The sequence below is a fragment of the Phalacrocorax aristotelis genome, chromosome Z (assembly GCF_949628215.1).
Source record: "Phalacrocorax aristotelis chromosome Z, bGulAri2.1, whole genome shotgun sequence".
NCBI classification, from domain to species: Eukaryota; Metazoa; Chordata; class Aves; order Suliformes; family Phalacrocoracidae; genus Phalacrocorax; species Phalacrocorax aristotelis.
The window spans coordinates 46,167,879-46,180,841 of record NC_134311.1 but is presented as its reverse complement, the minus strand read 5'-3'; positions in this window follow the sequence as shown (position 1 = coordinate 46,180,841).

Below are 12,963 nucleotides of genomic sequence, written 5' to 3'. Positions count from 1 at the left end.
ATGGCTGAAATGGCCAAACCATTTTTATATCTGGCTATAGAAGAAACTGTCACACCTATGATTGCATTGTCATGGTCTAGTCATGTCATGGATCAAACTGAATATGGAAATTCAGACCAGTTATTTCACTACAAAACTGCTAATGGCATTGTCGTCATGAAGTGATCTGATCACATCCCTCCATTTTTTGTACCTCTGCAATAGTACTTGAATAGCTCTTAAAATCAGATACTTTAGATACCTCTTTCCTCCTCTTTAGGATTATTATAAATAATGCTGCATTATGTTCACTGTATATTCATTCCTGCTTTCCATTCATTCTGTCGCTCTTTTTTATTGCATCTCTAGATATCTTTCCATGCTACTGTAAGAAAAAAAAAAACAACAAAAACAAGTCATGCATCTTCCTTTTCATTCAAAACTGCTTCTCAAAAACCTGTTATCCACTGGCATAACCCAGAAAAAGTCAGGCATTCCTCAGCACTGCCACACAGCATATTTGTAAGAAGATTATAGCAAAGGTGGTGTTAGTTATGCAACATTAAAAAAATCAGAAATAAATATAGAATCTAATGATAACCTTAAGAAACTATGAGTAACCCTGTTATCTCACTATCAAAACTTGTCCTTCATTTCTTATTTTCCCAGTTCCTCTTACCTCACCCTCATGATCAGAACATCAGGTGTAATACATGGTAGTTTTAAAGGAATTTGAGGCTGGTACTGGCTTTTTAATGTTGTTATGAAAAAGCATACTGTACACATGTATAAACACATGGACTTAGTGAAGGTGCTTTTATTTATAAGTCATATCTGGAATGCTAAGTCTTTTTTTAAAAAAAAGGTTCTTCCTGAACAAACTCTGAAAACAAGGGTAGTCCAACCCAAGACAGTTATTACACCCATGTACTTGTGGGGAAAGAGAAGACCCCCCTCTTGTGGCATGCACCAGAGTAGCTCTCAGCAGAAGACTTCATGAAATATGTTCAAAACAATGTTTTGGTGACAAACAGGAATACACCTAGGATTAATACCTGTAAAACAAATATTTCTTCCTCCATCATGTCCTCTGAAGTTTTTGCACTCCACACTTACATACAAAACTCAGTCCTCCACAACCAGCTCTCTGAATGCATAGTAATAGTGTTCTAGCTTCTTTGCCAGAGATCGAACACACAGTGTGTCACAGTCAGGTTCTTTTTGCATGGTTGTCTTCTGGTTTAGGACAAAATGTATGAAGAACTCTCTACTCCAAGCTCAGAGTGGACTGAGCATTGATATTAAAAATATGCCCTGCAGTCTTGATGACTGTAGAATGAAAAGCCTTTTGACAGACAAGTTCTCTTTGTTCAGGCAATATTGTTTGCTGCATTCTTCCCTGAAGTTGACCAGCAATTCCATCTGGTGAGAAAAGATAGTTGCTAAAGATGTTTCGAAATCCTTCTGTATCCAGCATTTCAATTGTTCCTGTAAATACAGGGTTTTCTCTGTGATAGATATGACAGTGAGAATTCTGTCCCAATCAGACTCAAAACAGAAAACTGTGTGTGTATTTATTGTTATCTCTTTTGCTGCCAGAAATAAAGAAGAAGCATTTATAATGTTCCCTTTGGTTTGTTCTTATATTTTGCATTACCTTTTATTTTTGCCAGCCTTTACAGTTCATGAGTTAATGGTAGGTAGATGGAATTCTTCCCTATTAGATCATATATTTCACTCTTTGTAAATGCAAGATAGACTAGCTTTCCCTATTCACTAATGGTTAAGAAAAAAATAAAGCAGTGAGAGACATTCACATTCCTCCTGTCTTGCCAAACGAGCAGCTGTTTTGCTTTGGTCTTAAAAATTGAAGTCATAGATAGAGAGAAGTGTAATGCTGTTTAGTGTAATTTGTCTATAAGGGAGAATATTCCCTGCAAAACGGGAGGAGTTTTAAAGACCAACACTGTATAGTTGTCTTATTTCTATGCAATAATACACAAAATAGTATGTTTCCTTCCAACACACAGATAAGGTATAAACTCAAGCATGGTTCCTCTGATAAGTGCTGGAAATAGAATGGCAGCCATTATGATAGATACTGAACTGGTATAGCAATTTATCTGAGGAAGAACAGAAAAGCTCTTAGTTTTTGGTATTTCTCTCCTGTATTTCAAGTATATTGCAAATAATTTTAATATATTTTATATTCTATAATTCCAGACTACTATGTTGAACATAAGTAAGATGAAGTTACAAGTTTGCATTTTTCTATTCTCAGTGTTTTTATTATTTTTATTTCTATTATCTATGTCCAAATATTAACTATTCTTTGATTAATTTTTTCTGTGTGAATCTGAACAAAGTATGGAAAAATATAATAAACATCATCTTTGCAACACTTCCCTAGACTTTTCTCACAACTTGCTCAGATTGTGCACCATGGTTTTGCTTTTTAAATTTGTTTTATATTTGGAGCAGTTTCCAACCCCTACTACAACCACACTTCCAACCACACTCCACTTGCTCTGGAGTTGCAATACTAATGGCTGAGAAGACACCTTCTTTTTTTTCTGAATACTTTTGCATTTGGAGACCTTTACTGAGTTTATCCACTGTGTCCCAAACAAAATCTGTTTATGAACCACCCAGAAAGATGAGATCAAACCTTGAGAATAAATGGCTGGTACATCAACCAATGTCTCTCGGAAGTCTTCAGTTAGGAATGTTTAACAGTTGCTGCGAAACTCCAGTAAAATTAAGGAAGTCACAATTTTGGTGGTGGGTAGGTGGTTTCTTGGGGTAGAATTATAAGCTAGGACACAAATCAGCTATGTAGTTCTAATTATTGCTTTAGTTAAGAATAATCTTTGCCCTGTGGAAGCCCATGAAGGACAGACATAGAGTGTGGAGTCTAAGAAAGTTGATAGTATTGCATTATGATTCTATTATAAAAATGTAACTGGGAGAAAAGAACCTTGATCAGCAAAAATATTAAAACAGCTCAATTGTTAGAGAATCGCAGATCAGTAATTTATTGTATCTGTGGTTTATGCATCTTCATATTGAGTGTTAATATGAAGAACACATTGTATTTCTAGCTGCAATATTTCATGAACTGTTTTACAAACCTTTTTAAAGTAATTATGAATGTATATAATGACTTTCTACTTGCTGATCTAGTGCTAGGTCAGTTCTCCATTTCTTAATGAAATGTCATGCTGGAAGCTTTTTGTGAGCCATTGTCAGCAGGTGGGTTACAGCAGGAGAGAAGAAGGGTTTTATCTTCTATGATGGTGAGATGTTGCTGTGTTGCTAACCAGAGGTTTAAAAGGTTTGGAATCCATATTCCATTTTATTGGTGACTTTAAGTGACTTTAAAGCAGCTAACTTTTTAAAGCTAAGTTTTTAAAGGTCTTCTGGCATCTGTTTTCCAAGGATTTAAATGGTTGTCCAGGATCAAAGCACTTGCAAAAAAATTTGTCCTTACTGCGTCCTGGCTTTAGCCTACAGCCTGTAAACATCCCACTCTGACAGATGTGTCAGGATACTATATGTTATATAGGTACTAGTACCTTAAAAATTTCATGTAGACTCTATGATGTTGAGTTTTACTAAAAAGGTGGATTTGTAGTAATTAAACCAGACTGAGGTTCTCTCAAAACTATGGCAATCCACTTTGTCAGAACTTTGAAGATTCTAGAATGGTTCTATTCAAGACAATTAATTCACTGGTATTCACACAATTTGCCCTTGTGGCAAAGAAGGCAAATGGTGTGCTGGGCTGTATTAGGAGGAATGCTGCCAGCAGGTCAAGAGGGGAGACCCTTGCCCTCTACTCAGCACTGGTGAGGTCACACCTAGAGTGCTGTGTCCAGTTCTGGGCTCCACAGTAAAAGACAGATATGCAGATACGGGGAAGGGTCCAGAGAAGGGCCGCTAAGATTGTGACAGGACTGGAACATCTGTCCTATGAGGAAGGTCTGAGAGAGCTGAGAGTGTTCAGCCTGGAGAAGAGAAGGATCAGGGTGATCCCATCAATGTGTACAAATACCTGAAGGGAGGGTGAAAGAGGACAGAGTCAGGCTCTTCCCAGTGGTGTCCAGTGACAGGACCAGAGGCAACGGGCACAGACTGAAAGACAGCAGGTTGCATCCGAACATGGGGAAACACTTCTCCACTGTGAGGGTGACCAAGCACCAGCACAGGCTGCCCACAGAGGTAGTGGATTCTTCATCCTTGGAGATACTCAAAAGCTGGGACATGGTCCTGGACAACCTAGACCAGATGACCTCCAGAGGTGCCTTCCAATCTCAGCCATTCTGTGATTCTTAGCTTTTATCCCTAACAATGAGACGTTCAGTGCAAACTCTGCTGGTTATAATGATTTTTGAAGTTTTTAAAGAATTTCACATCTAAATTTCTGAATAATAGCGTATAACATAGTGATTGTGATTTGATGATATTGTGCACAAATGCAGAAAAGAAGTTATCATAGATAGAATCCTCAGAGGAGAAGTTGGCATTTCATTGGATTTGTGGTATGGAAGGAGTTTTAACTGTATATAAACCTTATAGTAAGAACTGAAGAGGAATTATGTCTTTAAATTTAAAGGGGCTCTTTATTAAAATGGTCTTTTCCTCCTTTCCTCCCCAGACCTCCTCACAATTTTGGAAGCAGAGTTAACAAAATTAACCCCATTGGTAAAACATTACATTTCTGAAGCATTCTGCTAGGAACTAGAGAAGGAAATACTACATTGCTGTTGCCACTTGACTTTACACAGAACTTAATGTTAAACTGTATAAAACAGTTTAGTTTTTTTCTCCGTGTACTACGGTTACTTGTGATTAAATGAACATCTGATGAAATATTTGAACAAACAAAATATGTACAAATGAATACAAATATAAAAAACTTACTTGAAAGAAAGCAAATTTTCACACATACCTTAGATTTGACAGGCTGACAGACTAAAAAACATTTAATATTGAAGCTGCATGTAAAACCTTTAGATGTAGTCACTAGACAAAGGCTTTCTAATCAATGCAATGCCCTTTAGGAAAGGTTCGTCATCTCCAAGGACTGACACTTTGAAAAATCTGTATCTACTGATGGGGCCTGGTGGGATCCATCCAACGGTACTTAGAGAGCTGGCTGATGTCACAGACAGACGATGACTTTTTAATGCTTTTGGGAATCTGGAGAGGTCCCAGTTGACTGGAAGTTGGCAAACACTGTCCCAATGTTCAAGAAGGGCAACAGGGATGACCTGGTAGCTATAGGTAAATTATGGAGATTATTCTGGGAGTACTGAAGAACACCTGAAAGACAATGCAGTCATTGGTCCCAGCCAGCATGGTTCACAAGAGGAAAGTCCTGCCTAACAAATTTTATTTCCTTCTATGACAAGATTACCCACCCAGTTGACCAAGGGAAGCCAGTTCATGTGATCTACTTGGATTTCAGTAAAGCTTTTGATCCTCTCTCTCACAGTATCCTCCTGGTAAAATGTCCAGCATACAGCTGTATAAACATGTAATGCAGTGGGTGAGCAAGTGGCTGATGGGTCAGGCTCAAAGGTTCATAGTAAATGGGGTTACTTTGGGCTGGCAGCCAGTCATTAGCGGGGTTCCATAGGGATCCATCTTGGGGCAGGTACTCTATAATCTCTTTGTAAATTACTTGGATGCAGGACTTGAAGGCATACTAATTGAGTTTGCTGATGACACAAAATTGGGAGGAGCTATTGACACTCTCAAGGGAAGAGTCAGATGTCAAAGGCTGGAGAACTTACTGTATTGGTAGTACTGTACATACAATATTAGGAATTATTGCTTAGAAATCACATAGACTGATACTTTTTTATTACTTCCTTTTCAGTGATACATGTTTCACAAGTAGAAAGATGCTGTTGGCCTTCTTGGCCACCTGGGCACGCTGCTGGCTCATGCTCAGACTGCTGTTAACCAGCACCCCAAGGTCCTTTTCTGACGGGCAGTTTTCCAACCACTCCTCCCAAGCCTGTAGTGTTGCATGGGGTCGTTGTGACCCAAGTGCAGGACCCGGCACTGAGCCTTGTTGAATCTCAAACAATTGACCTCAGCCCATCAATCCAGCCTGTCCAAGTCCCTCTGCAAAGCCTTCCTACCCTCCAGCAGATCAACACTCCCGCCCAATGTGGTGTCTTCTGCAAACTTACTGAGGGTGCACTCAATCCCTCATCCAGATCATTGATAAAGATATGAAACAAAACTGGCCCCAGTGCAGAGCCCTAGGGAACACCGCTTGTGACTGCCCACCAACCGTTTTTAGCTCCGTTCACCACAACTCTCTGGACTTGGCCATCCAGATGGTTTTTACCCAGCAAAGAGTTCATCTGTCTAAGCCATGAGCCACCAGCTTCTCTAGGAGAATGCTGTGGGAGGCAGTGTCAAAGGCTTTACTAAAGTCCAGGCAGACAACATCTACAGCCTTTCCCTCATCCACTAGGTGGGTCACCTGGTCACAGAAGGAGATCAGGTTGGTCAGGCAGGACTGCCTTTCATGAAGCCATGCTGGCTGGGCCTGATCCTCTGGTTGTCATGTACATGCCCGGTGTCCTCATTTAAGATGAACCGCTCCATAATCTTCCCTGGTACTCAGATAAGGCTGACTGGCCTGTAGTTCCCTGGCTCTTCCTGTAGATGGGCACCACATTGGCAAGCCTCTAGTCATCCCAGACCACCCCTGTTAAACAGAACTGCTGATAAATGATAGAGAGTGGCTTGGCAAGCTTCTTTGCAAGCTCCCTCAGGACTCTCAGGTGGATCCCACCCAGCCTCATAGGCTTGTGAGTGTCCAGGTGGCTCAGCAGGTCATAAACTGCTTCCTCCTGCATTATAGGGGTTAAAAAAATGTGAAACTGTATACAATCCTGCATGGTTAAACAAGAAAACTCCAAGATTTCCTTGATACAGATTATATTCTCTTTCGTACATACTTCAAATTAAGAATTATTAGTGTTTCAACTTCCTCTACTCCTGTTACTTCTAGCAGCTGCAAATGTTGCTCTTAGTTACTATTTGACCAATCTGTTTTAATTTCATGGTAAGTAAACATAGTACAGTGTTTACAGCTTACATTTTTAAAAGATTTTTGGCAAGTATAATTGTTCTTTCTTCTCAGTTTGCAGATGTCCATGCTGAGTATTTCTGCAAGGAAAATAGAATTTATTAAATAATTCAGTAAATACATAAATAGATCTGCAAGCGAAAGGAAAAATACTTTCCATGGCAAATACTGATTCTAGTGGTATACTTCCATGAATATTGTAAAATAATCATCAATTTCTGCTTGAAAAGTCTGAGAAACTACATTCCTTCTAATTGCCATATCATAGCACATTCTAATGAATTTATGCAGTCATCCTACATTTTCAGCTACTCATCTCAGATTCTTTTTTACCTTCAGATTGAACTTCCATTTCCATTATCAAGCCATTCTCAGCATTGAATGTAACTATGACCCAATGACAGGTGTGACCTAAGCAGAACTTGGCTTCAGTGATGTCTTTTACCTAGATTATACACTTCTTAGCCTGTAGAAGAACAATTTTCTTAAACTGTTGTTGTTAGTGCTAAGCATTATAAAGGCCCAGAGCTGTTGGGAACAGAACAGAATAGTTCATTTGGAAGGGACCTACAAGGATTATCTAACCCAACTGCCTGACATATTCAGGGCTGCCAAAAAGTGAAGCATATTATTAACAGCATTGTCCAAATGCCTCTTAAACACTGACAGGCTTGGGGCATTGACCACCTCTCTAGGAAGCCTGTTCCAGGGTTTGGCCAACCTCTCTCTAAAGAAATGTTTTCTAATACATGGTGTGAAACCCTCCTGATGCAGCTCTGAACCATTCCCATGAACCCTCTCACTGGAAACCAGGGAGAAGAGATAAGCATGTCCCTCTCCAAAAGGGCAAGAGAATTACTTCAGAGGTCATTCTCTTGCCTTATGTATAGTGATGTCAGAAAAGCTATGGGGTAATGATGTATTGCAAAAAAGCTTTGTTCTGCTGTGATTGTCATGTGCAGTAAAAAACAGCACCATTTATTTAACATTACCAGAAGGGATTTTTTCCGACATATGCTGGGGGTCATCCAGCTTGAAAGCAGCTTTGGAGGAAAGGACCTCAGGGTCCTGGTGGACACCAACTTGAGCTCAAGCCAGCAAAGTAGCGTTGTGGCAAAGAAGGTGCATGGTGTCCTCGGCTGCCTTAGCAGGAATGATGCCAGCAGGTCAGGAGAGGAGACTCCCTAAGTTTGCTGATGACACAAAATTGGGAGGAGCTATTGACACTCTCAAGGGCAGAGAGGCCCTGCAGAGGGATCTGGACAAATTAGAGAGCTGGGCAACCACCAACTGTATGAAGTTTAACAAGGGCAAGTCCTGGGATTTGCACCTGGGGCATGACAACCCTGGATGTACACATAGACTGGGGAACAAGAGGCTAGAGAGCAGCTCAGCAGAGAGGGATCTGGTTGACAGCAAGTTGAACATGAGCCAACACTGTGCCCTGGCAGCGAAGAGGGCCAACTGTGTCCTGGGGTGCATCAAGCACAGCATTGCAGACAGGTGAGGGAGGTGATTGTCCCACTCTGCTCAGCGCTTATGCAGCCTTACCTCGAGTACTGTGTGCAGTTTGGGGTGCCACAGCACATTAAGGATGTAAAGCTACTAGAGAGTGTCCAGAGGAGGGCCATGAAGTTGGTGAAGGGTTTAGAGGAGAAACCGTACAAGGAGCCGCTAAAGTCACTTGGTTTGTTCAGCCTGGAGAAGAAGAGACTAAGGGGACACCTCATCATGGTCTGCAGCTTCCTCACAAGGGGAGGAAGAGGGGCAGGCGCTGATCTCTCCTCTGTGATGACCAATGACAGGACCCGAGGGGATGGCTGGAAGATGTGCCAGGGGAGGTTTAGGATGGATATTAGGAAAAGGTTCTTCACCCAGAGGGTGGTGGAGCACTGGAACAGGCTCCCCAGGGAGGCAGTCATGGCATCAAGCCTGATGCTATTCAAGAAGCACTTGGACAACACCCTTGGAGACATGGTGTGAATTTGGGGTTGTCCTGTGCAGGGATAGGAGTTAGACTTGGTGATCCTTGTGGTCCCTTCCAACTCAGGACATTCTATGATTCTATGATTCCCCTTTACCCAGAACTGATGATGCCATACCTAGAGTGCTGTGTCCAGTTCTGGGCTTAGAAGTATGAGACATGGACATACCTCATAGAAAGATGATGAAGGGACTAGAACATCTCTCCTGTGAGGAAGGTCTGAGAGAGCTGAGAGTGTTCAGCCTGGAGAAGAGAAGGATCAGGGTGATCCCATCAATGTGTACAAATACCTGAAGGGAGGGTGAAAGAGGACAGAGTCAGGCTCTTCCCAGTGGTGTCCAGTGACAGGACCAGAGGCAACGGGCACAGACTGAAAGACAGCAGGTTGCGTCCGAACATGGGGAAACACTTCTCCACTGTGAGGGTGACCAAGCACCAGCACAGGTTGCCCACAGAGGTAGTGGATTCTCCATCCTTGGAGATATTCAAAAGCTGGGACATGGTCCTGGGCAACTGGCTCTGGGTGGCCCTGCTTGGGCCCCCCCACCCAAGGGCAAGATGACCTCCAGAGGTGCCTTCCAATCTCAGCCATTCTGTGATTCTGTGACCTACCTGGTGTCAGCTGGTTGACATGCCATTTGGCCAAGGTTTAGGTTGTCATTATATGTTACACACTAACAGGATTTTACAGTCAGGAGAAGACAACCGTTCAGATACATTTCTATAATTATATATTCCTGATAGCATAAGTCATACCTATGGTATATAAAAGAATGCTCATTAAAATTTTAAAACGTAACAGAGTACAAGATATGATTTCATTATCAAGTTTTACAAATCACAAGAGTGCTGGTACTGATTGTTCTGATGGTAAAAGGAGTTCACTGTGGGAAGGAAGGCAAAGATATATAAACTGGAATTCTTTAAGTTAACACTGGTCTAATGTGGAAGAGAATGCATTAAGAGAATGCTAGTAAAAAGTAGCAGTTATTTGGCCAACCTTTTTCGGAATTAAAGCTTATCTTCAAAACCAGTCCACTCTCACACAGTGCACATATATCTTCTTTGGAAATTGAAGTGTGATCATTAACTCCATTCTGATAAATAAAATACTGGGTAACTCTTTAAACAGTGCAAGAATTCTACTCTGATCTCTGGATTCCAGTGAAGGTCAAAATAAGGACGGATTTTTTTTTTAATGGAGGGAGACAACAGTAGGAAAATATTATTATTTTATCCAATGAAATGCATTCCTCTTCTGCAGTAAAAATCAGAAATGTATTCCGTTTGAGACAAATGTGTAATTTCTTCCCCTTTAAAGGGAGGCAGACGTGTTGTACCATAAGTTAATTTGATGGGCTGTGGCACCTAATGTTCTCCCTTCTTGGAGCCTCCAGTTTATAAGAACACAAGATACAACATCCAGCAGCAGCAGGTGATTGTTTCCTCAGGTCCTGTATCCTATCATTTTTAAGATCAGGTAGTGCTGAACTCCAGAGAACAATGCCCATTTGTACACAAACCAGCTGATAGTCCAGAACTCCCAATGGATACCAATTCAGTTGTGAAATACAGAATTTCTAAGGCAACTAGTCCAGATCCACATAAAATTTTATTGCCCTAGGGTTAGAAGGCAACACTGCAAAGGTTTTAGTCGTCATAAATTTACTTAGATTTTAATGAAGTTCAGCCACAGCATTTGGATCTGTGACCTCATGTAACAGTGAACTTTACCATTTACTGTATGAACTGATGTTTCCCTCTTTCATTTGATGTAATTTTGCAGTTACTAATTTCAAGTTGATTATTAAATTGTTCTTAAAGATATACATAAAATAGAACTGTCATGCTGGAACTGATCCAATGTGCTGTCTCCAGCACCAATATCAGAGTGGAAAAGAGTGTTTTCTTCAATAGTTAAAGGCTGCAAAGGAAAAAGGTGTTCTTGTCAGTCTTTTTTTGGGGTCAAATTTACCTATGATGACCTCTTCACTGTCTTTATTTCTATAAATCACCATTCTCTTTCAAGCCTTAGCCAAGTCCTTAGTGTTTGTGTGGCAATGAGTCCCACACTCCAGTTATTTGTCATATAAATAAATCTTAATTTAGTATGAATTTGCTAACTTTAAACGTTTTATTTTCCACCATTGTTTTCAGTTACTTAATGGGAAAATGCAAATTTATTTTCTCCACACGATTCACTTGTTTACATAATTTTATCAAAGTACCTGTATATTATTTGTGTAGAGATTTTGGGCATAGTCCTCTACTGGCCTGAATTTTGTAAGGACACTTCTGACTGTGTTCTGTGAACATAAAAAATTTCCAGACTAGTGTCGTGGTTTAGCCGGCGGCTCAGCCCCACACAGTCGCTCGCTCACTCCCCCACCGGTAGATGGGGGAGAGCATCAGAAGGGTAACGCTCGTGGGTTGGGATAAGAACAGTTTAATAATTAAAAGAAACAACAACAGAAATGCAATGTAAAGGAGAACAACGAGAGGCGCAAAACCCCGGGGGGGGGGGGGGGAAGGGGGAGGGAAGGGAACGAACAACCGAAACAAACCGCACGCGATACAGCCGCTCGCCGCACGCCAACCCGACGCCGCGCCGCCCCCCAACCACAACCTGCCCCCCCTTAATATACTGGCCATGGTGTCACATGGTATGGAATGAACCTGCCATTGGCCAGTCGGGGTCAGCTGCCCCCGCGATGGCCCCGCCCCTCCCAGTCCCCCACCACACGGCAGAGCGTGGGAAGCTGGAAAGGTAGCCGACCCCCCACAGTGAGGAGAATTGACCCCTTCTCAGCCAAAACAGCACAACTAGAAAACTGGTTTTGGACACATTTGTAAATACAGAAAAAGTAGGCCAGCAATGTATTGTTTTACAGCCACTGCTGCCTCATTCAGACAAAATCCTAATTAAAAATACATAATAGTTCAAAATATTTTTCCATTACTCCTCAAAATCTTAAAGTAATTATAATAAGAATTATAATGAATATAGTTCAGATTTTCTAGGAAGAAATATAAATGTGTATTTTGTAGGCTGTAGGCTGAAATTTATTTATAAAATGCCTCTGTGACTTATTTCTCCTTGTATGCCATTTAAACAAAAGGAAGACCAATCTTATTCATTACCATGCCATAGGTGGGAGTGAAATACAACATGAATTCCTGACATGAACCCTCTGTAGTGCAGAGGTTCCCACACTTTGCTTTGAGCAGAAGGTTGGATTAAGTTGGAGTTTCTACCTGAATCACACCATGATCCTCTGATCCACTGGCAATAACCATACTGTCCCTCCCAGACTCTGTTGAACCTTTTTGACTCCATTTACAATTCTTTAATTTCACATGGCCATGTTGCTGCATTTTGAGGCAAGTTTTGGGAACCACAGACACCAGAAATTTAACTCTTTAATGCCCTGACCAAAGGAGCAGGAGAGGGAGCTCCACTTAGGCTTTGGACATCATGTCACAGGCTAAGCACTCCTTTTCAAGATGGAGAGGTGCACATGGCTGTCTAAGGAGTTCCTTTGCCTCAATATAGTAATTATGTCTATCTGATTCAGTCCCTTAAGGGGCCAGCTGCTCTCAGAAAGCAGGAAGGGGGATCAATCAGCTGAGGAAAGTCTCCTTTTTCTTCCTTTAACCCTGCCTGTAACTGCTGCCTGAAGCCTCCTTTAGCAACTGTCTGAGCTGAATTGTATTCTGGAGAACAGAGTAACTGGTAGCACAATTTGCAGTTAGAAGTGTGGTTCAACTGCAAATTAAAATACACTACATCCTGCCAAGCTTGAGTTTTGTGTGTCAGGGGCTTTCTGTTGTTATTTCTAGTGCTGTGGACCTGTTGCACTAAACGATATATAAGTAAAAGAATCAC